At 41.1% G+C, this 27,500-nt stretch overlaps 1 protein-coding gene and 12 non-coding genes across 14 annotated transcripts in view; 7 read left to right on the top strand and 6 right to left on the bottom strand.

Moving 5' to 3' along the window:
• wnt5b (wingless-type MMTV integration site family, member 5b) overlaps positions 1–27,500 on the bottom strand; it is an 83,063-nt gene that overhangs the window by 51,905 nt on the left and 3,658 nt on the right. The window lies entirely within an intron of this gene.
• trnak-cuu (transfer RNA lysine (anticodon CUU)) lies at positions 5,715–5,787 on the bottom strand. Its single transcript has one exon. It is a non-coding gene; the product is annotated as a tRNA-Lys (tRNA).
• Positions 6,123–6,228, top strand: trnal-caa (transfer RNA leucine (anticodon CAA)). Its single transcript has 2 exons — positions 6,123–6,160; positions 6,183–6,228. It is a non-coding gene; the product is annotated as a tRNA-Leu (tRNA).
• Positions 6,522–6,594, top strand: trnak-cuu (transfer RNA lysine (anticodon CUU)). Its single transcript has one exon. It is a non-coding gene; the product is annotated as a tRNA-Lys (tRNA).
• trnak-cuu (transfer RNA lysine (anticodon CUU)) lies at positions 7,262–7,334 on the top strand. The gene has a single exon. It is a non-coding gene; the product is annotated as a tRNA-Lys (tRNA).
• trnal-caa (transfer RNA leucine (anticodon CAA)) lies at positions 8,003–8,108 on the top strand. Its single transcript has 2 exons — positions 8,003–8,040; positions 8,063–8,108. It is a non-coding gene; the product is annotated as a tRNA-Leu (tRNA).
• trnak-cuu (transfer RNA lysine (anticodon CUU)) lies at positions 8,865–8,937 on the bottom strand. The gene has a single exon. It is a non-coding gene; the product is annotated as a tRNA-Lys (tRNA).
• trnak-cuu (transfer RNA lysine (anticodon CUU)) lies at positions 9,517–9,589 on the bottom strand. The gene has a single exon. It is a non-coding gene; the product is annotated as a tRNA-Lys (tRNA).
• Positions 22,838–22,910, top strand: trnak-cuu (transfer RNA lysine (anticodon CUU)). The gene has a single exon. It is a non-coding gene; the product is annotated as a tRNA-Lys (tRNA).
• trnak-cuu (transfer RNA lysine (anticodon CUU)) lies at positions 23,384–23,456 on the bottom strand. Its single transcript has one exon. It is a non-coding gene; the product is annotated as a tRNA-Lys (tRNA).
• On the bottom strand, positions 24,402–24,476 carry trnak-cuu (transfer RNA lysine (anticodon CUU)). Its single transcript has one exon. It is a non-coding gene; the product is annotated as a tRNA-Lys (tRNA).
• Positions 24,896–24,968, top strand: trnak-cuu (transfer RNA lysine (anticodon CUU)). The gene has a single exon. It is a non-coding gene; the product is annotated as a tRNA-Lys (tRNA).
• On the top strand, positions 25,916–25,988 carry trnak-cuu (transfer RNA lysine (anticodon CUU)). Its single transcript has one exon. It is a non-coding gene; the product is annotated as a tRNA-Lys (tRNA).

Here is a 27,500-nt window from a genome sequence, read left to right as displayed (position 1 = left end):
GAGACGGTGCTTGGAGACATGGAGGAGGGGGTACGTGGGCCTTTTGTTTTGCCTGTACTGCACACAACACACACACACGCACGCACGCACGCACGCACGCACGCACGCACGCACGCACGCACGCATACACAAGCAGAAACCCACATATAACACACAAGTGGCTACATACAAAGATAAAACAGGACAAATAAGAGAATGTCTCAACCATCCCCAGAGAGCGAGGTGGAGGAAGAAACAGAGATTTCCCGCTGATTTTAGAAGCTTTGGCAATACTGCTCCACAGTCCTGCCAATACGTGAACAGAAAAGAACAAGAGAGAAAGAAAAAGTGGAAAATACAGATATGAGGAGGTACAAAAAGGAAAAAGGCTCAGAAAAACATTCACATGCTATGATAACCTTAAAGATGGATTAGAATCCCTATGTTATACATACTGGATTATGACCTTTTATAGTTTAAGGTAATCTCTTAATGGTAATGCCCTAGAGCACATATATTCAAAACTGTATGCTTTATCACATGTAACCATGCAGACAGAGCAGAAAAGATCTTAAAACTGGTGATTAAATGTTTCCAGTTATTCCAGTTTATCCATTTAGTTGTATATTCTGAATATAAACTCAATTAATTGTAGTTCATTTGAATAAATTACATTTGTATATCCAGGAATGTAGCAGGTAATAAAAAGGTGGGTAAACTAGACTAGACCGACGAGTCTCCATCAGTGAGCAACATAAGATATTACATCTGTCAGTGTAAAAGATGTGATCCTGAACTGTTAACACATTACTGCACATCATCATACACACACACACACACACACACACACACACACAAGGAGACATCCTTCTTCATAATCAACCTATCCACTAATCTAAGTCTATAATGTCCGATTTTACGCAGATGACACAATATTTTATGTCGCTTGTTCTACTCTGGTCCATCTTTGTTCATCTTCATTCTGCTTCTGATGCTTTTCACATATCACTTCTCAGTCATTGACTTGATTGAAATACGGATAAAACCGAATACATGGTTCTGTCTACGTCTACTTGTGGCCCGCCTTGCCTGTCATTAAAGCTTCAAATGGTACCCATAATATTCACTGATACAAACACTTTGTGGAACTTGGTTTGACAGTTCACTGTTATTCAAGTTTAGCATTAAAAATTTAAAGATCACATTCTGTACAGAATCAAAAGTCTATCTGTGTTTTTTACACAGTAAATATATTGTTCAGTTAACTTTTATATCTGTACTTGACTGTCATGCTGCTCCATTATCACTCAACCCTAAACTCAGTGTAACACATAGACTTCTCCTTTATTGAAAATGTCAAATTTTGAACTAATCATTGTTTTCTGTATCGTTAAACAAAATCCTTTCTTAACCTTCTTAACTCTGCCAAAGCTTCCAAACTACCTCAAACTATCTCTTCTTTCATTTAAATCTTGTAACTGTAGCACTAATTTTAGACATCCTGCATGTATGCACTAACCGTGGCAGAGCTGGATTCAGGTACTATACACCTTTTAGATGGAATGAGCAACAAACAGCTATCAAGACAGTTTTAATTTCCCTTGAGATTTTAAAACTTTATTATCTGATGGTTTCTTTGTTTGTGTTTATTCCTTCTTTTTGTCATGTTATTGTTAGGTGTCTGGCTTTATATTTGTTGCTTCTTGTATGCCACATTGTGTGGCTGTCTGTAACTATTTTTTTGGTTTTTGCCAGGTCTCTCATGAAAAGAAGATCTTGATTTCAGTGACACTAACTGTAACTAAAAAAAAAGATGTCATTTGCAGGTTGTGAAGGTTTCAAAGACTCATTCCTCATAGAACTTACACCAGCTTGTTTGCACTGTAAAATCTATACAATCACTGCTTTGGAAATTTTGTTTTTCATGAACTGTTGTGTCAATCAAGTAGTTCTACTGTGAGTCAAACAAAGAGGGAGAGAGTGAAGTGAGGGCGCAAACAAGGAAATGTGAGTGGGTAGAGACAAGATTGTAAATGCTGATGTGCTGCATGTGTAGCAATTTAGGGTTGAAGGTAGATGAAGAAAAACACAGGAAAGCTATGAGTGGTGTCAACACACACGCACGTATGCACACACGCACACACACGCACGCACACACACAAAGGTCTTTCTACCTACACATGTGCACACACACTTCTGTCTCTCTGTGACTATTCATATTTAAAGAGTCAGTCTTTTAAGTGAACACAGCATGGAATAGAAGAGCACAACACACACACACACACACACACACACACACGCACACACACACACACACAAAGAATGGGTAGACAGGTATTCACTCAAAAGGGCTGGACCCAGTGAACACTACAGCTTACTTTAAGATCCCAGTTTTACATAGTAAATTAGCAAAACAAAACTCTAGACAAAGGCTGCATTGGTCAGACACTAACTTCAACCCTTTTCTGCTGATGATCTGTGCTGCTACAATAAAGTAAATCCATAAATACTTCCTACTGCCACAGCTTTTTATTAGGTTTACATTTCTATGGATACATTGAGAATGTATTGGCTGTACTAATATCTGTAACTGATCTGAGTGCCTGGTGAAAAAGTCACTTAAGACATCTGGATCTGAGGAGTGTCTACAGAGCAGGAGTGAAAGTGAAGGAAGGAGGAGGGAGGGAATAAATTAGAGCAGTGTTTTGCAGTGCCTCAGGTCTTGGATCCCCAGCCCTCCCAAGTTCTCCACCTCCTCTCTCTTTCTCTCTTTCTCTCTTTCTCTCTTCCCAGCCAGAGGAAAACTCCTCCATTCCCTGCATTCCTCTAACATTCCTGTTCTGGGTTTACCTTCTCTACCTCTCCCTCTGCATCAACATCATCTCCTCCTCCTCCTTCTCTCTCGCCCGTGGCTGTCCGTCTGTCTTTCTCCACCTCCTTCCCTCTCTCCCTCCTTCTCTCTTGGGGTCCCTCTCTCTTTCTCTCTCTCTCCATATCACCCCTCCTCCTCTCCCCCTCTGCCTCCTCCCTCTCTCTTTCCCAGCATGCTCCAGTAGGCCGGCAGAGGCAGGGGGCTCGCCTGAACCCCCCACCCCCAGCAGGGGCCCTCCAGCTCAGCCTGGCTAGCTAGCAGGCTCCATGGCACACCTCCAGCACACACACACACACACACACACACACACACACACACACACACACACACACACACACACACACACAAACAGTGTCCTCATCTGTCTTTTTTCTATCAGTCTCTCTTGCCTTCAGTCTTTCTTGTCTTTTTTTGAACACTTTTATTTTTTCTTTGTTTAATTTTTTCTATCATCTCAGTCTAAATTTGGTGAACGTCTCATGTGTATCTCTGCTCTTCATGCTGGTCATTTGGTGCTACAGGATTGTCCTGAAATAGGAGAGAAGAAGGCCTGAATACTGAATACTGTCTTCATGATTTAGTTCTACTACCACTATCATAACTGATATTATGTTAATTACATGTCGCTCTTACAAAAGTACAGTATATGATATAATTAATCTCAGAGCATATTGTTTTGTTTAATTACTGCAACACTCAAACTAGTAGACAATATAAAAAGTAAGAAAAAAACAGCAGCCAGCTGTAGAGTCAATTTTCCAAAGATATTCTGGGAATTTGTCAGGTCAGGATTTCTGTAAATCTTTCATTGTGGCTCTCTTGGGAAAAGTAAGTTCTTTTACACAGAGATCCTGCTATATTGCCATTAAAAAGACCTGTCATTATGCCGCCTTTGCTTGTTTACTTGAAACCAACCAATTCCCCACCCCCCATTCCGTGTTCGTACCTATATACAGCTTGGTGAGACGGAGTGGATGCTTATGACATTTACATGTTAGGTTGCAGGCAAGGTGATACTATCACAAAGGGAGTGAAAATTATAGAGGAGGAAAAGATGAAAGCATCAAATATAAGGCATTAGATAGCATCAGATGTTGCTATGCTATAAGTACATACACAAAATGCCGTAGTTCTAGTTATGTATATTACATCTTTTATGTTTAAAAAGCAGATGTTTGTAGTTCTTGTAATATACTATATGGATATGTATGAAAGAGAACTGAGACTCCATACTTTTTTCAAACACTCTCCCTTTCACACACACAAAATCATGAAAACAGAGAATACAGGTTGTAGGACATTTTATGTGCAACAGTTTGATTTTCCAATATATGAACTGTATGAATATATGAATTCACTTTTCTTTTTTTTGACAAAACTACAAGAAAGATTGTATGAAACATGGATAAGAGCGAGAATAAGAGAGAGAGAGAGAACGAGAGAGAGAGGCCCTCAGTAATTTGGTATTTCCTTTTTAGACAGGGGAGGAAGGGCCAATGCCCTCGTTTGCACCATAAAGTACACACACACACACACACACACACACACACACACTCACTCACTCAGCTCCTTTAATGACCCTTACATCCGGCCTTAGGCACAGAGGCCTAAGAGTCAGATAGGGAGGGAAAAAAGAAAGAAAAAAAGAGATAGATAGATAGATAGAGAGATAGATAGATAGATAAATAGATATTATAGATAGATAGATAGATAGTATTAGCAAGCAAGCAAGCAAAATTAGGTGGGAGTTGAGCTGTAAGTTCGGACAGGTATGCACTTAAAGCCAGAGGTTAGAGTTCACAGCCCTGACACACACAAACACACACACACACACACACACACAAACACAAACACAAACACACACACGCACATACACACACACACACACACACAAAGCTATGGGAGTTCAACTGGAGGTTAGACCTTCAGGCTCCTCGGCTCAAAGAGGGAGACAGAAAGAGAGAATTCATAAGCAGCTGATTCAGCGTGCACCTGACTGATGTGATTACTGCAGAGAGAAAGGAAAGGAACAAAAAAATTTTCAGGAACATGGATAATTTCAAAAATGAGAGGAACAAAATGAATAGACGAGGGAGATGGGGGTGTAAAATTGGTAGTTTAGGGGAAAGAATTTTGACAAAGGTAGTGAGTGAGTGATAATGGCTCTTTTACAACTCAAACAGCAGCTGAAGATGTTACTGTGTCTCCAGACTGTCTCTCATGCAAACACACACACGCACGCACGCACACACACACACACACACACACACACACACACCACACAGGGCCCTGACCTTGCTGATGGCAGCTGTTGACGTCACTCTGTGCCCCATTCAGAACTGCAAACTCTCCACCACACACACACTAATGCACCCACGCACACACACACACTGCATAAACAGGATTACACAGACAACACACAGAAGTCTTGATAAATCCCTCTCAAAATCTAAAACAACCCCATAACGTAATCCACTCATTCTCCACAATTAAACAATTTAAATCATTCAAAAACAAAATCAGGGACAGAGACAGCGTATTGATAATAAAGTAACAGATTTTAGGCACAACAGAAAGCACTGAACTGGATATACTTTTACAACACATTTCTCTTCTTTGCCCTGCATTCAACCTTTACCAATGATATTACACAGGTAAAGGTTTTGCTTGCATTGTAAAATGAAACATTAGCAGAGGGCATTGTCTTCATTTGTGTTTTTGCTTCTGCTGTAAGATTGAAAGTTGCTTCCCATTGAACAGTGGAGTATTTTTCACTGCTACTCCTTATGCTCAATGATGTGCTCAAAGACACTTGAGAGCTGAGTAGAGTGTAACCATACCTCACGTTTTCCAAAAGATCCATCGCCCAACGTGGGGCTCGAACCCACGACCCTGAGATTAAGAGTCTCATGCTCTACCGACTGAGCTAGCCGGGCTGCAAAGTGCAGTCATACCTGTTTATCTCGGGATGCACCAGGTTATCACCTTCGCTATTTTTCTTTAAGTGAACTGCACATTATTGTTGAACTGAATATAAAATGTCAAACCACTCATTATTCTCAAAAACAGTTTCTCGTCATGACGAATAAGGTTGTTCACAAACCTCAGTTATGATTACAACCAGCAATACTTTAATTAAGAGACTCTCCAAGACAGTATCCATAATTCTAAAGAGAATCTCTGCGACGATGGTGATGAACAAGGAAAGAGGAAAATCTCATCACAACAAAAAGTTGCTCAAATCACACAGCCTGACCTGTCATTGCCAACTGTCAGGATGGCCGAGCGGTCTAAGGCGCCAGACTCAAGGTTAACTCCTTCCTCAAGGGACTTCTGGTCTCCAGTTGGAGGCGTGGGTTCAAATCCCACTCCTGACAATGGTTTTCCCTGAAGGTTTCATCCCCAAAAAGAGCATTGAATATTTAGGTGCATTATCTTATATGGTTTACTTAGACTAATTTGAATGGTGACGTCTTCAAGAGTAATATTAAGAACAGTTACTCTACAAGAGTATCTGCACCTGAACTTCACCTCACAGGACCTCACACACCAATCAACTGTCAACATAAGTTTGCAGCCAACCATTGCAGTGTGTCCAGCAGTTTGTTTTGATCGCACAGCTGATCCAGGACTAAAAGTTGCAGACATGAGTCACTAGCAGCTCAAAGTAGCCTGGCTAGCTCAGTCGGTAGAGCATGAGACTCTTAATCTCAGGGTTGTGGATTTGAGCCCCATGTTGGGTGATGGAGACTTTTTAAGAAGTGGGACTTAAGTACAATTGTTGAGATCAAAGTCGTTTATCTACTCTACATAGGCATCTACACCTACACCTGCACTTGACCTCTGACAGGAGAATACATCAGAATATGAATTCTGAAAGCCCTCACATACCAATCCAAAGTTAACCAGACTCTATAACCATTCAATTTTGTTTTGCAGTTTGTCTTGATGACATAGCTGAACCTAGAGTGAAAACTTCCTAAGCATGTGCTTGATTACATGATATGTGTTGTGCTAAGTAGCCCAGCTAGCCCAGTCAGTAGAACATGGAGTCAATGAATAGAGCAGCATAAAACTGTTTTTTGACTGGACTGCAAGAGGCCAGGCCTAAAAACATGAATGTATGTCGCTGACTGACTAGCTGATGAAGTTACACCATTGGCCAGCTGGCCAAGTGTTTGAGTTTCCCCATTGGCCGTCGTTCTTTCAAAATGATTTGACACAAAGAGTGTCTGTTATGTTGTTATACGTTACATTTATCGAACATTTTTTATCTTTCTATTGAGGAAAATAATTTTGCGATAATTATTACTATTGTTTTATCGCCCAGCCCTACTATTTGTAATGATAAATGTGTCTTGTGAGCAACCTGTTTTGTTGTAAACAGATATGATTTTTTTGTATTTCGTGGCCCGGCTAGCTCAGTCGGTAGAGCATGAGACTCTTAATCTCAGGGTTGTGGATTCGAGCCCCACGTTGGGCGATAAAGACCTTTTAAGAGGTGGAGGTTAAACACAAGGGTGGAAATAAAAGTCCTTAATCCATGCCACACATACATCTGCCATCTGTACCTACAGCTCAACTTGACCTCTGATGGGATGATTCATATGAAATCCCTCACACACTGATCTACAGTTAACCATTACCTGCAATTATTGCATTGACTCCAGCAGTTTGTCTTGATGAGATGGTTGAAACAAGAGTAAAAACTGCAGCTGCATTAAACTGTTTTTGACTGGACCGCAACAGCGGGGGTTAAAACGCAAATGTCTGTCAGTGTCTGACTAACTAATGAAGTTACACCATTGGTCAATCAACCAAGTGTTGGAGTCTGCCCATTTGGTGTTGCTCTTTCAAAATGATTTGGCACAAACAGTCTCTCTTATGTCATCAGGGGCCAGTTACAGGCATGGTTGTCAATCTAGCATCTTTGTCGCTTGATTTACTAACACCTTTAGTGACAATCTAAGCTACTTTCTGAAGAAGAGAATCACCAATATTGCCCTGCCAGTGCAAGGTCAGGCTATCCCTCTGCAGGCTCACCTCTGTACACATCTCTACATCACATTGGACATCTTGACCTGTCATGTTTTGTCCATCTACCTATAAACTCCAGTCATCACTCATTTTGGTGAAAACATATATGCAGATGTCAGGATGGCCGAGTGGTCTAAGGCGCCAGACTCAAGGTTGATTCCTTCCTCAAGGGACTTCTGGTCTCCAAATGGAGGCGTGGGTTCAAATCCCACTCCTGACAGTGATTTTACCTGCAGGTTTCATCCCTAACAAGTTCATTGAATATGTATGTGCATTATCCTGTAAGGTTTAATTAGACAGATTAGATTAGAATAAGAATGACACTCTTAATCTCAGAGTTGCGGATTTGAGCCCCACCTTGGGCGCTGATGTCTTCAAGAGAGGTATTGAAAACAGTTCTTTAATTTCTCTTTAAGAGTATCTGCACTTGAACTCAATCTCACAAACTCACACACCAATCAACTGTCAACAAGAGTCTGTAGGCTGATGTACTCACCCTAAAACTCTTCCACCCAACATGGGGCTTGAGGCTGAGTTATCTGTGGAATTTGTTTTCAGTCAGTAACCATTGCCTTACAAAAGCACCAGCAAACATTTTACTTTTTAGGCCTGGACCCGCTGTTGTGATCCAGTCAAAAAACAATCTTATGCTGCTCTATTTATTGACTTCATGTTCTACTGACTGGGCTACTTAGCACAGGTCCTGCATCATGTGATCAAACACATGCTTAAGAAGAGGCCCAATCTGTCTGACAGTGTTTTACTCTTGATTCAGCTATGTCATCAAGCCAAACTGGAGGCAAAGGTTGTTGAACGGCTGAAAGTCAGTATGTGAGGGTTTTTATTTATAATTTATAATTAATTTCTATAATTATCAGATCAGCCAGGTGTAGGTGCAGATGCTAATGTATCTTGAGTATCTTGAGGATTTAGTTTCCCATCCTTTTGCTTATCCCAACGTCTTAAAAGGTACTGTCGCCCAACGTGGGGCTCGAACCAACGACCCTGAGATTAAGAGTCTCATGCTCTACCGACTGAGCTAGCCGGGCCACAAAATACTAAAATTCATATCTGTTTACATCAAAACAGGTTGCTCACAAGACACATTTATCGTTACAAATAGTAGGGCTGGGCGATAAAACTATAGTAATAATTATCGCAAAATTATTTTCCTCAATAGAAAGATAAAAAATGTTCGATAAATGTATCATATAACAAATATAACAACATAACAGACACTCTTTGTGTCAAATCGTTTTGAAAGAACGACGACCAATGGGGAAACTCAAACACTTGGCCAGCTGGCCAATGGTGTAACTTCATCAGCTAGTAGTCAGCGACATACATTCATGTTTTTAGGCCTGGCCTGTTGCAGTCCAGTCAAAAAACAGTTTTATGCTATCTATTCATTGACTCCATGTTCTACTGACTGGGCTAGCTGGGCTACTTAGCACAACAGATATGATGTAATCAAGCACATGCTTAGGAAGTTTTCACTCTAGGTTCGGTTTTTAGAATTCATATTCTCAGATCAGCCAGGTGTAGGTGCAGATGCTCATGTATCTTGAGTATCTTGAGGACTTAGTTTCCCATCCTTTTGCTTATCCCCACCTCTTAAAAGGAACTGTCGCCCAACGTGGGGCTCGAACCCACGACCCTGAGATTAAGAGTCTCATGCTCTACCGACTGAGCTAGCCGGGCCACAAATAACCAAAGAATCATATCTTTTTACAACAAAACAGGTTGCTCAAAAGACACGTTTATCGTTACAAATAGCTTGCTTTAATCAGGAGTGACTATTTGCCCATTATTCCAAAAAGAAAAAGGATCTCAGACACTCCACTGATAGCTGGAGGATATAGGCAGATGCACAGAACATGACACATCAAGCTATATCGGAAAATATAATATGGCACTTTTGTTAAGCAAATTTCAGTAATTGATTACATTATGTATGCCCTTGGTGAGAAGACTAGGTTAAAACCCAGAGGTGAGCCCGCGGAGAGAAAGCCTGACCTACACTCGCAAGGCAATATTGGCGATTCTCTTCTTTAGGAAGTAGCTAAGATTTGTCACTAAAAGTGTTAGTAAATCAAGCAACAAAGATGCTAAACTGGAAAACATACCTGTAACTGCCCCCGATGATGTAAAAGAGACTGTTTGCGTCAAATCACAAATCAAAGTATTTATCACAAATCACATCAAACAGCAACAGCCAATGGGGAGACTCAAACACTTAGCCGGCCGACCAATGGTATAACTTCCTCAGTCAGTTAGTCGGCAACATATGCTGTTGCGGTCCAGTCAAAAACAGTTCAATGCAGCTCTCTTTATTGATATTATGTTCTACTCGACTGGGATAGCTGGGTTACTTGGCAAACTCCTGCATCATGGGATCAAGCATATCATTAGGAAGAGGCCTAATCTGCTGCAGTTTTTACTCTTGGTTCAGTTATGTCATCAAGACAAACTGCTGGACCCACTGCAAAATTGCAGCTAGCCGGGCTACATACAACAGTAAATGCATCATGTGATCTGCGTCACCTTTCAATCTTGGATCAGATATGTCATCAAAACAAACTGCTGAACTTACTGCAAAACTTGCAGGCAATGGACGTCCACAGATACTGATTGGTGTGTGAGGGCCTGTGAGGTCAAGGTCAGGTGCAGATACTCTTGCCGAGTAATTGAAGGACCGTTCTTATCACCACTCTTGAAGACATCAGTGTCCAACATGGTGCTCAAATCTACGACCCGGAGATTAAGAGTCTCATGCTCTACTGATTGTGCAAACATAATTTCTCATCAAAAAGAAAAAAAAGTTGCCCACAAGACACATTTCCCATTGAAAATAGTATGCTTCAGTCAGGAAAATATATCGGAGAATATCTATAATTCTAAACGACTGTCTGTTTATTGACGGTCAACGTAATGTAACAGTGCAACTGACTCTATTTTGATTAGCTACTTCCATTAGTTGTATAGTTAATTCAATCGTACAGGATAATGCATGTACATACTGTATTTATTCTGGAGAACATCCATAATTCTCTAATCTCCTGAACTGTATCCTCTTGTCAGAGGTCAAATTCAGGTGCTGATACTCTTGTAGAGTAGGTTAAAGACTTTGATTTCTGTCTTTGTGCTTGTCACCCGCAAGCAAAACATGGGACTCAAACAAGATTAAGAGTCTCAAGCTTGAAAATAGTATCTTTTAGTCAGGAGACTATACCGGAGGTTTTCCATAATTTTAACTGTAAGACTTGTGTAGAAACTTCCATTAGTTGTATAGTTAATTTAGCCATACAGGATAATATACATACATATTCAATGAGCTTGTTACATACAATATTACAGGAATGAAACCTGTGGGTAGAAAGTCTGTCAGGAACCCATGCCTCTATTTGGTAGACAGAAGTCCCTTTGCTCAAGAAGGCGTAATCCTTAAGTCTGGCGCCTTAGACCACTTGGCCATCCTGACAAGTGAAGACCTAAACTCACCAGCATCTGTCTGGACCAAAGCTCAACCCCAAATACCTATAGATTGAGTCATGTCCTGTTGCAACTGGTTACTATAAGGACTTTCTGTTAAAAGAATGAATGGACACACAACGATGAATGGCTGGACAGATGGACTGGTGAACAGACAGATAGCTGAAGGATGGATGGATGGACGATGGAGGAGGGGGCGATTGACGTCTTTGATCATCCCAGCAGAAATAATCAACAAAGCCCTGGAGCAGGCCAGCTAGACCTAAATATGTGTGTGCGTCTGTTTGGTGTGCGTGTGTGTGTGTGTGTGTGTGTGTGTGTGTGTGTGTGTGTGTGTATTTGTGTGTGTGTGTATGTGCTGTGGGGTTTTCTGGCTGCATGCCAAGCCCAGCTCCCGCTCCCCAGGAGAGAGATCAAAGACTGTGCTCCCTCTCTCCCTCACTCTCTCTCTTTCTCTCTGTCTTTATCTACCTCCCTCTCTCATACTTCTTACACTCCTTCCTTCTCCTTCCTCGCTCTCTTGAAAACACTCGTTATTGCTTTTCTTGATTTCTCTGACATTCTCTCTTTTTTTTAACCTGAGGGCAGAGAACAGGATGAGAACAGTTTCCTATGCAAAACAGAAGAGAAAAGACAAGAAAGAGAGATAAAAAAAACAAGTATTGAAAAGAAGTGGAAATAGAAAGGATATAGAAATACACACACACAAATACACACACACACACAAATACACACACACACAAAACTCTTCTGACCAGTGCTTCAAAGCCCTCTTGGTTGCCAGGTTGTCATGGGAGCAATTGTTCTGGCTGGCAGGTGTGTGTGTGTGTGTGTGTGTGTGTGTGTGTGTGTGTGTGTGTGTGTGTGTGTGTGTATGTGTGTGTCGTAAGAGAAAAAGTATTTCAGTCTGTTCTTATTTACCTTTAAACCAGACAAATCTCATGACAACACTTACATTTCAGACACACATTTCAGATTGAATTAGCCAATTAGAAAATACCCTGAACATCTGCTGTTTCAAATTAAAAGCTCCTCTGTGACCGAACACACAAGTATTGGAAAAATCCATTCTCTCATCTTCTCCTGAAGTCGGATTTCCGACTCGGAAAGTCAAGACGGACCTCACCAAACCCGACCTCAAAACCCAAGATGGCTGCTCTCTGCATCAACATAGGTCAAATCTGTAGAAATATACTGTTTATTAGTACTTCTGTCTTATTTGTGTTTTATTACATCAGTTGTACATTCAACGCTGTCTAACTTCTATCTGTAGAAATGTTGCATGTTGTTTGGATGTGCAAACTACCATGTAATGTGTTGCCATTAACTGGTATTGCTAACAATAATAACAACAAGCAACAACAATAGCAAGCTTCCGACTTTTATTGCAACATGGTGTGACGTCATTCCCAGCTCAGACATCCGAGGCAAATAGAATGGAGCATTAAGACCAATGGGCAAAAGTCCACCATATTATCTACTATGAAGATATATTAATTCAGTAACAGGTGGCCTAGGTGCTAAAGCACTGGCCACAAGCTCCAACATCTCCGGACTGGGGACATTTATGGTATGCAGGTATGGTATGACATTCAAACATTATACCAATCAAAAGTCATGTGTTTACCCTTTCATACCAAAGCAAACTAGTGCCACAACCATATTCAACCCTGGTCGGGAGGAGGGTCATGAGATAAACACATACTGACCCATTCAGATCATCTGCAAAAAATATGCAGTTTATTCCATGTGACAGTGGTTCAGTAAGAGGTGTAAGTGGCTGTATTTAAGAATCATCCAAACACAGGATCAAAGTGTCAGATGGATGTGATATTGTAAATACTGTATCATTGGATTAAAAATGTACTTTCACTTCTCTCTCCTACATGACAACTGCTGCTACAGAATGCTTAATGAAAAACATCATAGAAACAGATTGTATGTAATAAAACAGCGTCTTTCATCTCCTCTCTCTTCCATGATGGTCATAGGCATCATCACAGCTCTTGAATACTCTCTTGGATATTGTTTGCTGTACTTTGTTACTGATCTGGGAATTGAAGCTCATTTGCACTCCGTGTATGTCGTTTTGCATAACGGCATCAGATAGATGTCTAAAAATGTAAATGTAATTGTGGAGATAATGTTATTTTCCTATTGAGACTCACAGAATGCTGCACGGCGCGAGCCGAGCACAGTGTTGTTTGTCATTAAACCGACTCACAGAGGCTACTTCGCAAACAGGAGCTAAACTTCCTCTCTGCCTGTACCTCTTTTTCCTCTAGCATTTTTTTCATGCTAGTAGCAGATTGGTCATATTTTCTCTTCTTCTTTCTACCTTTCATAGCAATATGCAAATAGGCAACTTAATCCCCCTACCACAGTCCCAATCAGTCCCTCTCACTCCTTCCCATCTTTTCCTCACTACTCTGTTTCTGGCTTTTCCTCATTACTCTTCCTCCGTCTTGTCCCATATTGCCTCTTTAGCTCTGTCATTCTGCTCTTGCTTTCTCTGCATCTCCTTTTCTCTCATCGTCCTCATCTCTCCCTCTTTCTCTCCCCACCATCTTTTTCCACCCTCTCTTTTTCCTTCCCTCTCCGTCGTGTTTTTGTCCCTCACACTCTCTCTCTCTCTCTCTCTAGCAGTAGTCATTCTACTTATAGCCTTGCCATAAATCAACCTGTCATTCTCCGTCATGCTCGCTGGATCTCACTGGGGCTCGTGGTAGACACACACGCACGCACGCGTGCAAACACACACACACACTCTGCAAGGGATAGCAACGTGAGCCCACACATATACAAGCTCAAACACAAGCACAGACTCACAAATACAGGCAAGTATAAGGACTCAAACATGCCCATACAGATGCAAAAACACAAACACACACACATACACTACAAATGTATAGATTGTACTGATAAAAATGGAAAAAATGCAAACATAATTTTTGTATTCTTAATACACATAGACACACAAACTTGTGCAAATGATCTAAAGACAGTCAAGATTGATTGATGAGGATGACTGATTGAGAGATGTAGGCAAAGATAACAGAAAGATGTCCACCTGTCCCTGTACCCCCCCACACACACACACACAGAGCAGCTGAAATAATGTCCTCAGGCCTGCAGCTTTACCCAACCATCTCCTTAACTTCTTCTCCTCCTCTGTCTTAACTTTTCTTCTCTCAACTTTCTTTAAACTGTCCGTCTCTTAAAACTGTATTCATATACAAATAATTTGCATTAGCGTAAAATTAGATTTGATGATTATATAATATCATTAATGGTAATATTTCTTTATTTGTAGTTGGAGAGCTACAAAATGCAGTGTACGTAACCTGCAGTTTCCAGAGCTGAGGTTGATGGAGTTATATGCTGTTATTGAGGAAGAGAGTGAAGCAGAAGTGTTACTGTCAGTGTATTGCATTTGTTTCCCACTATATCCATATTTATGGTTAAGGCAACTCACAGTACGACTGAGGTCTTCGTTCAGTTCTAAAAAAGTCAACACTGACTTGAAACACATCATAGAACAATGCGATTTTCTTTTTTAAATATTTAACTAAAGCCACTATTTTATATTAACCATAACCAAGTGTTTCAGTATCTTACACCCAACAACACGTGGGTCACAGGATGTCAACCTCAGTCAAAGTCCTGTTCTCTGTATGCCAAATCATCCACCCTAACCTCCTCTCCATGACTTTTGTGTATAATAAGGATGTCACACTTGTAGTAGCGGAAAAAAAAAAAAAAAAAAAACGCCTCCAATGAACATAATTCAGGCAGCAATTCAATACAATTCCACCAGTTCCACTTCCTCCACATCGTATTTGGCAAAGGAAATTAGCAGCATATAAATGTATTGTGTTGGAGATAGGGTTGCTTTTTCCACATTTGCCTCGTTTTGCTATTCGTATCTTCTTTTCTCTGCCTTACTTTCCATCTCTTTCCTTTTCTCTCATTCTTCTTGTCTTGTCTTTTTCACCCAGATCAACATCTCCTCTTGTCTTCCTCTGTCTTTCTCCTTTTACTCCTTCTCATCCTCCTCTTCTCCTACCTCTCCATGACCAATGCAGGAGTCCCATAAAGGCCCTCAGGAGTCAGAAGATTTCACGGGGCTTTGTGTTTGGGTATGTGTATGTACGTGTGTGTGTGCGAGAGAGGAAGATAGAGACTGTGTATGTGAGTGGAAGACAGCACATGTGGCATGCAAGGTCACATAATCCTGTGGCCTCCACATACTGTTATTGACACACACACACACACACAGCCCTCTATGACCTGCGCTGGCCTTGCACACGCAGAATGCACATGAACACGCACACACACAGATGTTCTACTATAGCCCACAATACCCTCAGTGTTACACACACAGCGAAACAGATACTTTCTGGGTAAAACTTCTTCTCAATGTTGTTCTTTGTCCCTTTTACAGAATAGGTGTGCTGATTTCTTACTGACAACAAACCGCATAAAATCACCTGATGAATGTGTAGCCAAATCCTCTGCATATTCCTCTGCACCATAGAGCTCCATTGTTGCCCAAGAAAACATTGAAAACTGAATAATGAACCACACTGTTGCACTGACATGGGTCAACACCACATGCACCTTGTGTGGTTCCAGACATTTGATTTGCCGTGATATGTTCAGTGACTCGTAGATCTGTTTTGCTGTTTCCGCCACTTAGAGGGACAATTCACCAATCAGAGCTCAGTCGATGGGATTAAGAGTGATGATGTAATTTTCCTACACTTTAAATTGACTTACAGAAACAGGGCTGGAACATAGGAAAGTATTGAGAGACGTACTTTTGTCTTCTCATGGGGTTTGTTTGTTGACCAGAAGAATAAATAGAATAATACCAGCCTTGTCCTTTAAATGTATTACATGCAGTACAAAAGAAAAAAAGCACACACAGATATAGATTGCCAAGGTCGCATTTCAGGCATTCAGAGTGTATCTTATACAAGCCCTCCTCTCTTTCTCTCTGCGCTCCACTGCTTTCCTCCTCCTCTGCATTCTTCTCTCCTCCATCCTCCATCCCCTCACCGCTGTCTTCCACACATGCTCACACACACACACACACACACACACACACGCACACACACGCACACACGCACACACACACACACACACACAAACATACACACACACACACACACACACACACACACACACAAGCACAGCCTCTCCAGAGATGTGTCCGTTGCTCTGACCTCTCTCTCTCTCCTGGGAGAGCTGGCTGTCTGCCCAGCTCTCTCTTTTTTTTCTCTCGGCCTCACACTTTCTCCTTTTGCTCTGTCTCTTTCTTCTTCTTCTCTCTGTATCTCTCTATCTATCGATCTATCTATTTTTCTAATCTCCTTTTGTCTCCCCCCTCTCTCTTATCCTCTCCTCTGTTGCATATCTCCTCTGCTCTTGCATCCTCTTATCTCTTCATCCTCCACTCAGTTCCTCACTTCTGCTCATCTTCCCTCTCTTCACTGTCTTTTTACCCCCCCTCCCTCTTTTCCACCTACACCCCATCTTCTGCTTTTCTCCTTCCCTCTTTTACTATTTCTTTTCTTTCAAGGCTTCCAGGGTGGAAGCTAGTGCGACTGCAGGGCTCTGTCTGGGGCTCGTTGCCCAGTTCATGCGGCACTGCGCCCACAGAGGGTGGACAAGGCTGAAGGAGAGCTGGAGGAAGAACAGAAGAACAGATTTCTGTTGAGTCACACTTTGCTGGCTAGAGTGTTACTGTGGCTACAACAGCAATAGTGTGTGTGTGTGTGTGTGTGTGTGTGTGTGTGTGTGTGTGTGTGTGTGTGTGTGTGTGTGTGAGAGAGAGAGAGAAAGAGAGGGTTCGGCTTTTGTTTTTTGTTCAGGAAACTATGTAGCAATAAGCACACTAAGGATCATTCCAGTTTATTATAACTCAGGTTTCATATTTGCTTTTAGCTTTGGCCATCGTTTTTCTTGGTTATAAGGGCTGTAACTAATGATTATTTCCATTATCAATTAATCTACAGACAATTTTTAACTGATTTATAGTTTGGCCTGCCATCAAATAGCAAAAATAGCCCATCATACTTTCCTAGAGCCCAGGATGACGTTTTCAGGTGTCATGTTTTGTCCAAAACCCAAAGATATTCAGTTAAATACAAGATCAGAGAAAACCACAAAGTGTTCCCATTTTAGAAGCTGGAACCTGTGATTTTTCTTTTGCCATTTTGCTTAGAAAATGCTCAAAATGCTGATTCATTTTCTTCCGATTGTTTGATCACTAATCATTTCAGTTCTCACTACTACTATGTCCAATAGGGGAAGAAATATTCGCACAGATGATCAGACAGCTGGCTACAGTTCTTCATTTAAACTACTTTATTAGGGTGAAACTGAAATCAAAATGTCTGCTAAAATTTGTCATTGCACCAGAAAACTAGGCACGCCCAACTACTGGAAGTATAGTAGGTAAAATTGGACGCAAGTCTCTGTTTGTTGAAAACTTGATCATCTCACTGCTGGACTTACTTTTAGGGATAATTTTGTTTCCACATCTCAGCATTTAGGTTTTATGATTGTTTCTCATAGATATGAAAAATAAACTAGAATTATCCTTTACTTATTATACCTGGTATGCTGAAAACCAATAACGGCATCTGTGTATGTCTGTGCGTGTGTATGGTGTGTAACTATGCTGAGAGTGATGCTGACAGCCGGCACACACACACACACAGACAGAGTGAGCATCAGCACACCTGTCCCCAGCTGCATGCAGAGAGCAACTATTCCCCTGCTGGTCACTAATGGTACAGGCCTGCTGGAGAGGAAGCAAATGGCCTGGACCCAACCATGCATGATGGGAGAGGGGAGGGTGGAGAGGGGTAGTGGTCAGATGGAGGGGGAGAGAGATGGGGGAAAGGAAAGTGAGATAAAGGAGGGGTGGATGAAAGATGGCCGTGCCTTCTGAAAATAATTTGGTGAGTGTAACCAAAACAAAAAGAAAGTCTGCACAGGAAAGGGGAAGACAGAGTGGGGGAGAATTCACGCCAGTGTTTAACATGTCGCCTTTAACTCTTGATTTATCTCCTCACTCTCTTTTCCTAACTTTCACTTTCCTTCAGTTTCCCTCTTTCTCTCTGTTTCTCTCACTTCTATCAATTTCAATCCCCCCGTCTCCCCCTCTAACCTCTCACCCCTGTCCTTCTCTGCTTTCCTCTCTCTCCTCTCCTCTCATGTGTCCAGTGTCAGTGGTGAGTTCCAGTGATGTAGCGCCCTCTGTCTGTGTCCACTGTTACTGCAGCGCCACATTTTAAAACTTCAGCCACTCTGAACTACAGAAAACACAACTTTAGAGAGCTAACATTTACTTACATTTATACAAACATGTATACATGTATACAAAAATGAAACCATTTTTCAATGCAATATATAGTAATTATTTTAACTTAAGATCCATTCATGTATGCCACTTTTTTTTTTAAATAATACGGCAACCTAAGATGAGTAAGCAAATATTTTTAAAGCCCCAAATCCAGCCCAGCCCCAAATACAATTTATGTCTTTGAATGAAACACACACATAGACGAACAAAAAGATAATCCCTGAATCCTGTGGTAGCTCTGATAAGAGCCGTAATGATTGTTTAGACAGAAGCGGCTTCATATCGGTGCATATTTTTAGAGTGACAGTGTGATGTCAATGAGGCCCAGGCTGTCACTGACACATGCATTCCAGTGCTGCATGTATACACAACGTCCTTGCAACCAATGCCAGCAAAGACGGATCCCTGTACATTTATTGAACGTAATGAATAACACAAATCTGATCTCAATTCAGGCGGCATGCGCATTTGACAGACGACGCAGCGGCACAGCAGTGGCAGACGCTGATGTGAAATATGCTACTGCACGTGTTAAAATATGCAGGATGAAATCCAGGAGATACAGCCCTGCAGAAGCATTTTTAACTCTTTTGCTTCCAAGGATTAGAAGAAGGAGCTCTGTTCTAAGCTCTTCAACCACAGTCTGATAGTAAATTCAGGGGGGAATGGATTGGAGGGCATTGTTGATTCACTGTTCAGATTTTCAATCCCTGACTAAGACCCAGATTTTGTTCTGTCCCTCATTAATCCAAACACAGAGATCCAGCAGCTTCATGGAAAGGATGCTCGGTTGTGCTGCCAAATGCTCTCTGTTTCTGAGACAAAAAGATCTATTTTTAAAGACAAGTGCAGAAAGAGTAGTAGACTATCTTCCTCAGGTAGAAGTACTGTTACTCTTCAATACAGTGATGCACACAGTTTTTAATACAAACTCAAATCTGTCCCACAACAGCAACATTCTTGCTATCCAGGAGAAAATATCAATATTGGCCAGGTGTGCAAACCCATGATTTTGTCCAATGCAAACATTTTTTATTTTTATTTTTCTTCCAGCACTACACGCCTGTGACACTGTTGGCACACAGAGAAAGCACAGCTTTCTAGCCATGTAATAAACTATGAACATTTTGGCATTAAAGTCAATTACTTCAGCATAAGAAATACCTACTAAGTGTTTAGGGACATTACATAGCCTGAAATATGGACCAAGTATTGTTTACTGCCTGAAATGTTGTAATTTTACACATATTACAATGGCAATGAAACGCCAAGATTTTCCAACTGGTGATGTTTGACTGTAACCATATACAGTGCATTTACTTCACTTTATTTTCATGATTTTATGGACAAGAGCTGCAGCTACCAGGATTTTAAAAGTGAATCTGAGGTGGGGGTTGAGTTCGTCAACAAGAGTACACTGTCATCTCTCCTTTTCCAAAAATAGTACAATATTTAATCAAAAACCATCAAAACTACTACTAACTAACCCAGTTAAATAAAGGCACTCTCTTCATCTAAGGACTGACTGTGCATTGGTTTCAGTGGACAGTATAAAGCCACATCATAAAACCACAAAGGAAGAGGACGGATACAGGTGAAATAGTCTCCTTGTTATCTAAAAAGCACATCTGGCAAAGAGTCAGTGTCCTCTTTTAACGCAATGCAGTGCTCTGGTCCTGTCAGACCGGTCTACAGGCAACCGCAGCTATAGTCAGTGCACTTCCCAATAAATCATTTTAGCCAATCAGTGATGAATGAGTTTTGATGTGTGTGTGTTTGTGTGTAAATCAATGTTGTCTGCTACCTCTGTGATTGTTTTTTGTTTTTTTTCCCAGACAACTGACTAATGTTTTGTCGATCCTTCTTCCGCACACACACACTGCAGTCGAGATGTGGGATAAACAGAAGACAGGATGGTCAGAGGACAGAAAACGAGGAAAAGAAAAGAGAGTGAAATGAGAGAATGGAAAAAAGAGAATGAGAATGAGGGATAAAGGAGAAGAGTGAGAGTGTCCAAGAGGAAAAAAAAAAACAAAGATAGGATTGGTGATAGAATGATTGAAAAAACATCTAAGAACAAGAGCCAGAGAGGACAGAAGAGTGGCTAGCTCGCAATCAGAAACAAGATAGTGGGAATAAATTTAATTTGATCCTCTCTCTTCCTCTTTCCTTTCGTGTGTGTGTGCTGACAGATTTGGTTTTGCTTCAGTTTGGAGATTGGCTACAGAAAAACCCACTCAGTAATTATCTAGAATGAGCACCTGGGCACTGGGAATCTCATTATGTTATCCACCTCCTCCAACACTCTCTCACACACACACACACACACACAGTGGAGGAAGAGATAGAAAAGACAAGGGAGAAATCAGACAAAAAAGGAAGATGGCTGAGGGAAGAAGAGAAACAAAAGATGAGAAGAAAAATAACAAGATTTCAGAAACACCTAGATGCAGAGAGAGGAGCCTTTCTACTTGCTTATGTGTTTGCTTAACACTAACTGTTGAAAGACTTTCGTGATCATAGGGAGACAAGCTATTATATGTATGTATGACTCAAATAAGTCAAAATCTAAGATTGTCTGTTGCTGTCTGTCTATCTGACTTTCTTTATTCTGTGCAGTTTCAAATTTTTCAAGTTCATTTTTGAAGTCATATTTCAAATGACTTCATTTATAAAAATCTGCACACAGTGTTGTAAAGCAGAAAAGCAGCAGCAGCATATAAACCACAAGGCCACAGATATGAAGTTGTATAAAACTCAGTATTTCAACTGAGTTTACTTATTTTGATTCACCTCTTCATATTTTTTCTTTGATCTGTTGTAGTAGCAGACAATGACCAGTAAGAGGCAGCGTTTCCTCTCATCTGAATGACTGAACGTTCCCTGTCACTCTTCTCTTACTGCCTTCACTCTTTCTTTCTCTCCATCTGGACTTCTACTTTCTTCTCCCCTCTCTTTCAACTGGGTCCCTCTCAATTCTCTACACACACACACACACACACACACACACACACACACACACACACACACACAGAGTTCACTATCACCTGTTTTTGCCAAACTGTGTTGCCTTTGCAAAGAACGTACTTACCCTGTTCAAATGTGTGAGTCAGCGGGTATACAGGTTTCAGTGTGTGTGTGTGTGTGTGTGTGTGTGTGTGTGTGTGTGTGTGTGTGTAGAGGACCACCCTGTTGATTTGAATAGCTTCACTCATTGCTGTGTTTTCACTGCTCGACAGTGACAGGGTGAAATGATTTACAATGGGTCAACACAGCGGGAAGGTGCAGGACACAGAGTCAATGCCCAGCCCTGTCATTCCATCTAAGGTCATGTGACAGGAAGTAATTAACTATAAGAACATGCCATACTAACACTTTGATGATGATTTGAAATTCAAATCAAACCACAGTTACTGCTACAAAAAACATTCGCTATCAAACTACTGATACATAACAAGGCAGTAATATTACTCTAGTCCTAAGCTTACTACAGCTACAGTTATAAGCATAACATATCAGACACACCCTGGCTAGCTCAGCCTAACTTAGGCTTGTGGGTTCAAACCCCACATTGGGCATACAACTTTTAGGATAATTAGGTCAGAAAGGTGGGAAAATATCAAGCATTAAAAAGTGCCCTTGAGTAACTATGACACTGAAGCCAAACTTGGCCTCTAATTTTATCCCTCTTTGTACATGGAGCGTACAATGTGTTAACAGATGTCCATGCACAGTTATTAGGGCTCTCACACACCAATCAGCTGTCACTGAGGCTCCATAGCTGACCTGTGGCCTGCCATAGCTCAATGGCCTGTTGCAGGTGTTTTTCTAGGAGCTTGGAAATCATATTGCGGGAGACCTAGAGCTAAATCGCAGGAGTGTGTGCAGCTCAAGTTGACTTCTGGTAAGAGGCTACTTCCAGGGCCTCCAATGAAAGTCTGTAACTGACCATTACCTGCGGTTTTGCAGTGAGTCCAGCAGTTTGTCTTGATGACTTAGATTGACAAAGATTAAAGAGAACACAAGATATTGGGCTTCTATGGATGTGGCTGCTGACATGACCCATGATGAATGACTAAACAGCCCGGCTAGCTCAGTCGGTAGAGCATGAGACTCTTAATCTCAGGGTCGTGGGTTCGAGCCCCACGTTGGGCGAGAGCATTTTAAGAGGCGAGGATAAGCAGAAGGTTGAGAAACAATGTCCTCAAGATACTCCACATGAGCATCTGCACCTGCATTTGACTGATGGATATAGCTGAGAATATGAATTCCACAAATCCTCAATCAGTCAGAGTTTACAACCTTTATCTCCAGTTTTGCAGTGAATCCAGCAGTTTGTATTGATGACATTGCTAGTAGGTTAATAGTTTTAGGGTGAGTACAACAGAAAGGTCAAGCATCAACAAGTAAACAATGTTGATCGTTGCAGATACCTCTTTAATGAAGCTCTAGGACTCCAGCAATTAAATTTCCACCCACCTAAAATAATAACAGCCAGTATGGGGCCATCATGAGATTAAGAGTTCCATGCTCTACCAACTGAGCGATCAGAGGTCAAGGTCAGATACTCCTGTAGAGCAGTTTAAGGTCTTTGATTTCCTCATATATAACTCATCCTAAAATTCATACGCCCAACGTGGGGCTCGAACCCACGACCCTGAGATTAAGAGTCTCATGCTCTACCGACTGAGCTAGCCGGGCTGTGCCTATGGGGTCATGTTCATCATTTTAACTTGTTGGTGAAAAGCCCCGTTGGTGTTTTTAGGAAGGAGTAAATGAGGATGGAAATGAATTTGCTGGATACCTTGAACTACAAGTATCTGCACCTGGAGTTGATAACCAATAAAAGAATACTTCTGAAAACATTTCTAATGGACCCTCACAGGCTGATCAACATGTATATGTCCTCAATAACGAACTGTATGTGCTATTTATATATATACAGAGCTACAGGTCAGCCATTGAGTCTCAGTGACAGCTGATTAGTGGTGTTAGAGCCCTTATAACTCTGCATGAAAAACTGAGTTTGTACAAAAAGGGATTATACTAGAAGTAAAGTTTGGCAGCAGTTGAATAGTTCCTCAAGGACACTTCAGTCCAGGATGGAGAAGATGCTGTTTTCAATGTATCTGTAAAAGTCAGCAACTTGAAAAGGTGCAGAAGAATGTGGCCATTCGCTGTGCTCAGCTGCACATTGGGTTCCCTTGCAGGAATAATAATATGTCAAAAGGCCTTCACGCACCAGTGTCTTTGGCACTTAATGTGAGTAATCTGACAGATTGGGAAATATCAATCATCTGTGAAAGCTGAGAACATTAATTGTGAAGATCCTCACATAACAATCAACCATCAACAAAGTGTAACCTGATTTTGACGTCCGACCTCTGAATCAACTTCAGCTACAAGCTCAAGAAGCCTGTCGGATTGGCTAAAAACAACACATTTGTGTTTATTTGCATATAGAGCAGCAAAGTGAGATCCAATCACAAATGGTCAGTCAAAACACATGTAGAGATCCACTTCAATGCCAGGTGTAATCTGATGTACTTAGAGTTGACCATTTACGATCAGATCAATGAAGACACATTTCGTTGACAGTTCTGAACAAAGCTAGCCTCATTTTCAGAATACACGCCCTAAAATTACAGCTCCCAACGTGGGGCTCAAACCCACGACCCTGAGACTAAGAGTCTCATGCTCTACCGACTGAGCTAGCCGGGCCTCAAACATTGATAAAGCCTCTTAACATCACGTTTGTGGGTTCGAACCCCACATTGAGCCCCAGACAGAGTTTTAGGGTGAGTAATCTGAAAGGAAATTGCCTCAAGGCATTACAGAGATATTGCCATCACAAGGCAAAAACTGCATTTTGCGAGGTCAACATGACCTTCACCTTTGACCTTTGACCACCAAAATCGAATCCATTCATCCTTGAGTCCTAGTGAATGTTTGTGCCAAATTTGAAGAAGTTCCGTCAAGGCGTTACTGAGATATCGTGTCCACAAGAATGGGATGGACAGACGTACTTATGTACGGATGTTGGGTTGCGCAGAGGCACAGACACAGAACAAACATCATTTGTGTATACAGTAACTACTATAACTTTATTTTGAATCACTGTATAATTTCATTTCATAGATGCCCGGCTAGCTCAGTCGGTAGAGCATGAGACTCTTAATCTCAGGGTCGTGGGTTCGAGCCCCACGTTGGGCGACATTGCCTTTTAGGAGCCAGGGATTAGGAAAAGAGAGAAATTCAGAGCAACAATACTCAGACTCCAAAATGACTACAGGTTAATGGGACTATTATAAAGAAATCCCCAATGGGTTTTACATATGTTGAAAGAGAAGCATTAATTGATATATAGAGTAATAATCCCTTTTAAAGTGTTAGATTTTTTTGAGTAACACAGCTTCAATTTGTGCAAATTATGTAATGTCCAATGTATTATGCTTATAGAGATCTATAAAGTAAAAATGAAGTAATGAGAGACAGAAAGATGCATGAGGGGTGATGCGGCTCAAAAAGAGAGAGACAAAGTTAAAGGTAGAGGAGAATAGACTTATTGTAGTGAGCATGTGCTAAATAAGATTCTTGTCCCCATCTGTTTTGTTCTGCAAACTCCTCTGCAGTCTATACTATGTATGTAGTCTAGTGTGTGTGTGTGTGTGTGTGTGTGTGTGTGTGTGTGTGTGTGTGTGCGTGTGGGACACCTTTCCAACCCAGTGCAGGTGTGCTGTTGATAGTTTTATCAGTGCCAGATCTGGGCTACTGAGAGGAGAAGGAAGGAGAGGAGAGGAAAGAGGAGAAAAGGATACATGAGAGGAAAAAAGAAAGAAAAGAGGGAGAAGGAAGGATGACAGAAGAGGAGATGTCAGCAGTAACAATTTTGCTGTTTATATCCTGGGCTGAAATCCCATGTAAGGTTCAGGCATGGACAAAATTCCTACGACAGATACACTGACATTTGATAATATTATATCTTAAGAATGTTTGAAACATTTGGAGGCAAATAACGAAAGCCAAACTCAAGTGATAGCAGTGCACTGTTAAAACTTTACATACCTACTCATTTATTGCTCCCAAAAAAACCTGAAACCAAAGTAGGCTTGAACCCACGACCCTAAGATTAAAAGTTATGAAGATTTTTGAAACACGGAGCCCGGCTAGCTCAGTCGGTAGAGCATGAGACTCTTAATCTCAGGGTCGTGGGTTCGAGCCCCACGTTGGGCGGTAGAAGTTTTAGGATGAGTAATCTGAGGAACCTGAAAGGTTAGGAGATAACAATTCATGCCATCAGTTAATTGATAACACCTTTCGCTGACACACTATGCAATTAAACAGCATCACAAACTGCAGCCTCCAAAATGATCAAATGTCAAATTACCACCTCTGAAAACAGTTTCAACAATGAGGCAAGGATTTAACACAGGGCTGTTGAATTCGACTTGCAGTTTTAGCTACTTTTACCTCGACTAACCTAGGATATAAATATTCATAGTTTAATTAAAGTTTGCATATTTGTAAAAATGCTTTTAAAATTATATTAAAATTGGAAAAGTGTTGTTATTATTGTTTTGCAATACTGGATTTGATGTAAATGAAGTCAGTGGTCAGAAAAGTGTTCAGCTACAGCAGCTCCTCTGGTCTCCTGCTGTGTGTCTTGTGGCTGTTTGGTCTGTGATGGTCCCCTCGTACCAGCCTGCCGGATTTATAAAACGGTTTCAGGCTCTATAAAGTCTCCAATAAACCACTTTTACTATTAGTGTAGGACACTGCTTGCACACAGCTGGTGACCGCCACCACTGACCATATACTACACACACAGACACACACAGGCTGACATGCTGACACACGTGCACAGACAAGCAGGGACAGTCACATACTTACTGGTCAGACACATTTTGAGGACTGCTGGAGTCAGGACCTCTGCCAAACTCTAACCCCATGTCACCCCACCCTGCCGCCCCAATGACATCACTGCATAGCCCTGAACCACCAGCCCAGAAAGACCTTAACACACACACATGCACACACGCACAGGCGTTGAGGATACAGAAAGCACAGACACCATAACGAATACCACAGGGTCACATTTTGAGTGCACACATACATGGAGAAATGCATACACACACAGCACTTGACCATAATGACTACCGCATGGCCACACTGCATTGTCAACATAAAGTACACACACACACACACACACACACACACACACACACACACACACACACATATAGCTTAAGTGCAGGCTGGTGCCTCTGAGTCAAGTCATCAACTTGTATTACAGTATATTTTGAAGTGGATAAAACTTTATAGTGAATGTTAAGAAGGACAGTATTTATCCATCTATTTTCTCTTAATATTTGATGTTAAGATGAAAAAAACACATATATATTTAGCATCAGAAACTTGCCTTGCCTCCATAAGTGTATCTAAAGTTGTTTCTGGTTTCTGGTGTCTGTTAATTGTCTTTTCATAAAAGTTTTTACAATATACAATATTTACTCTTACACCCTAAACAGGTAAAAATGTTTACAACAAATAAATAAATGCCATGAACACAAGACATACACAACCACCAACTTTTTTTTCCTGCAACCTGAAAATGGTCACAGCTAATTTTCTTTGATTTGCTGATTATTTTCTTGATTTATCAATGAATAGTTTGGTATACAAAATGTCAGAAAATTGTGAGCTAAAACACACACATGTAATACATCCAGCGTTAAAGCCCCCCCC

The sequence above is a fragment of the Seriola lalandi genome, unplaced genomic scaffold (assembly GCF_002814215.2).
Source record: "Seriola lalandi dorsalis isolate HSWRI2012SDOR001 ecotype SW California unplaced genomic scaffold, Sedor1 jcf7180002054579, whole genome shotgun sequence".
NCBI classification, from domain to species: Eukaryota; Metazoa; Chordata; class Actinopteri; order Carangiformes; family Carangidae; genus Seriola; species Seriola lalandi.
Note: the sequence above shows the minus strand (reverse complement) of the source record. Positions and strands in the feature narration are given on the sequence as shown.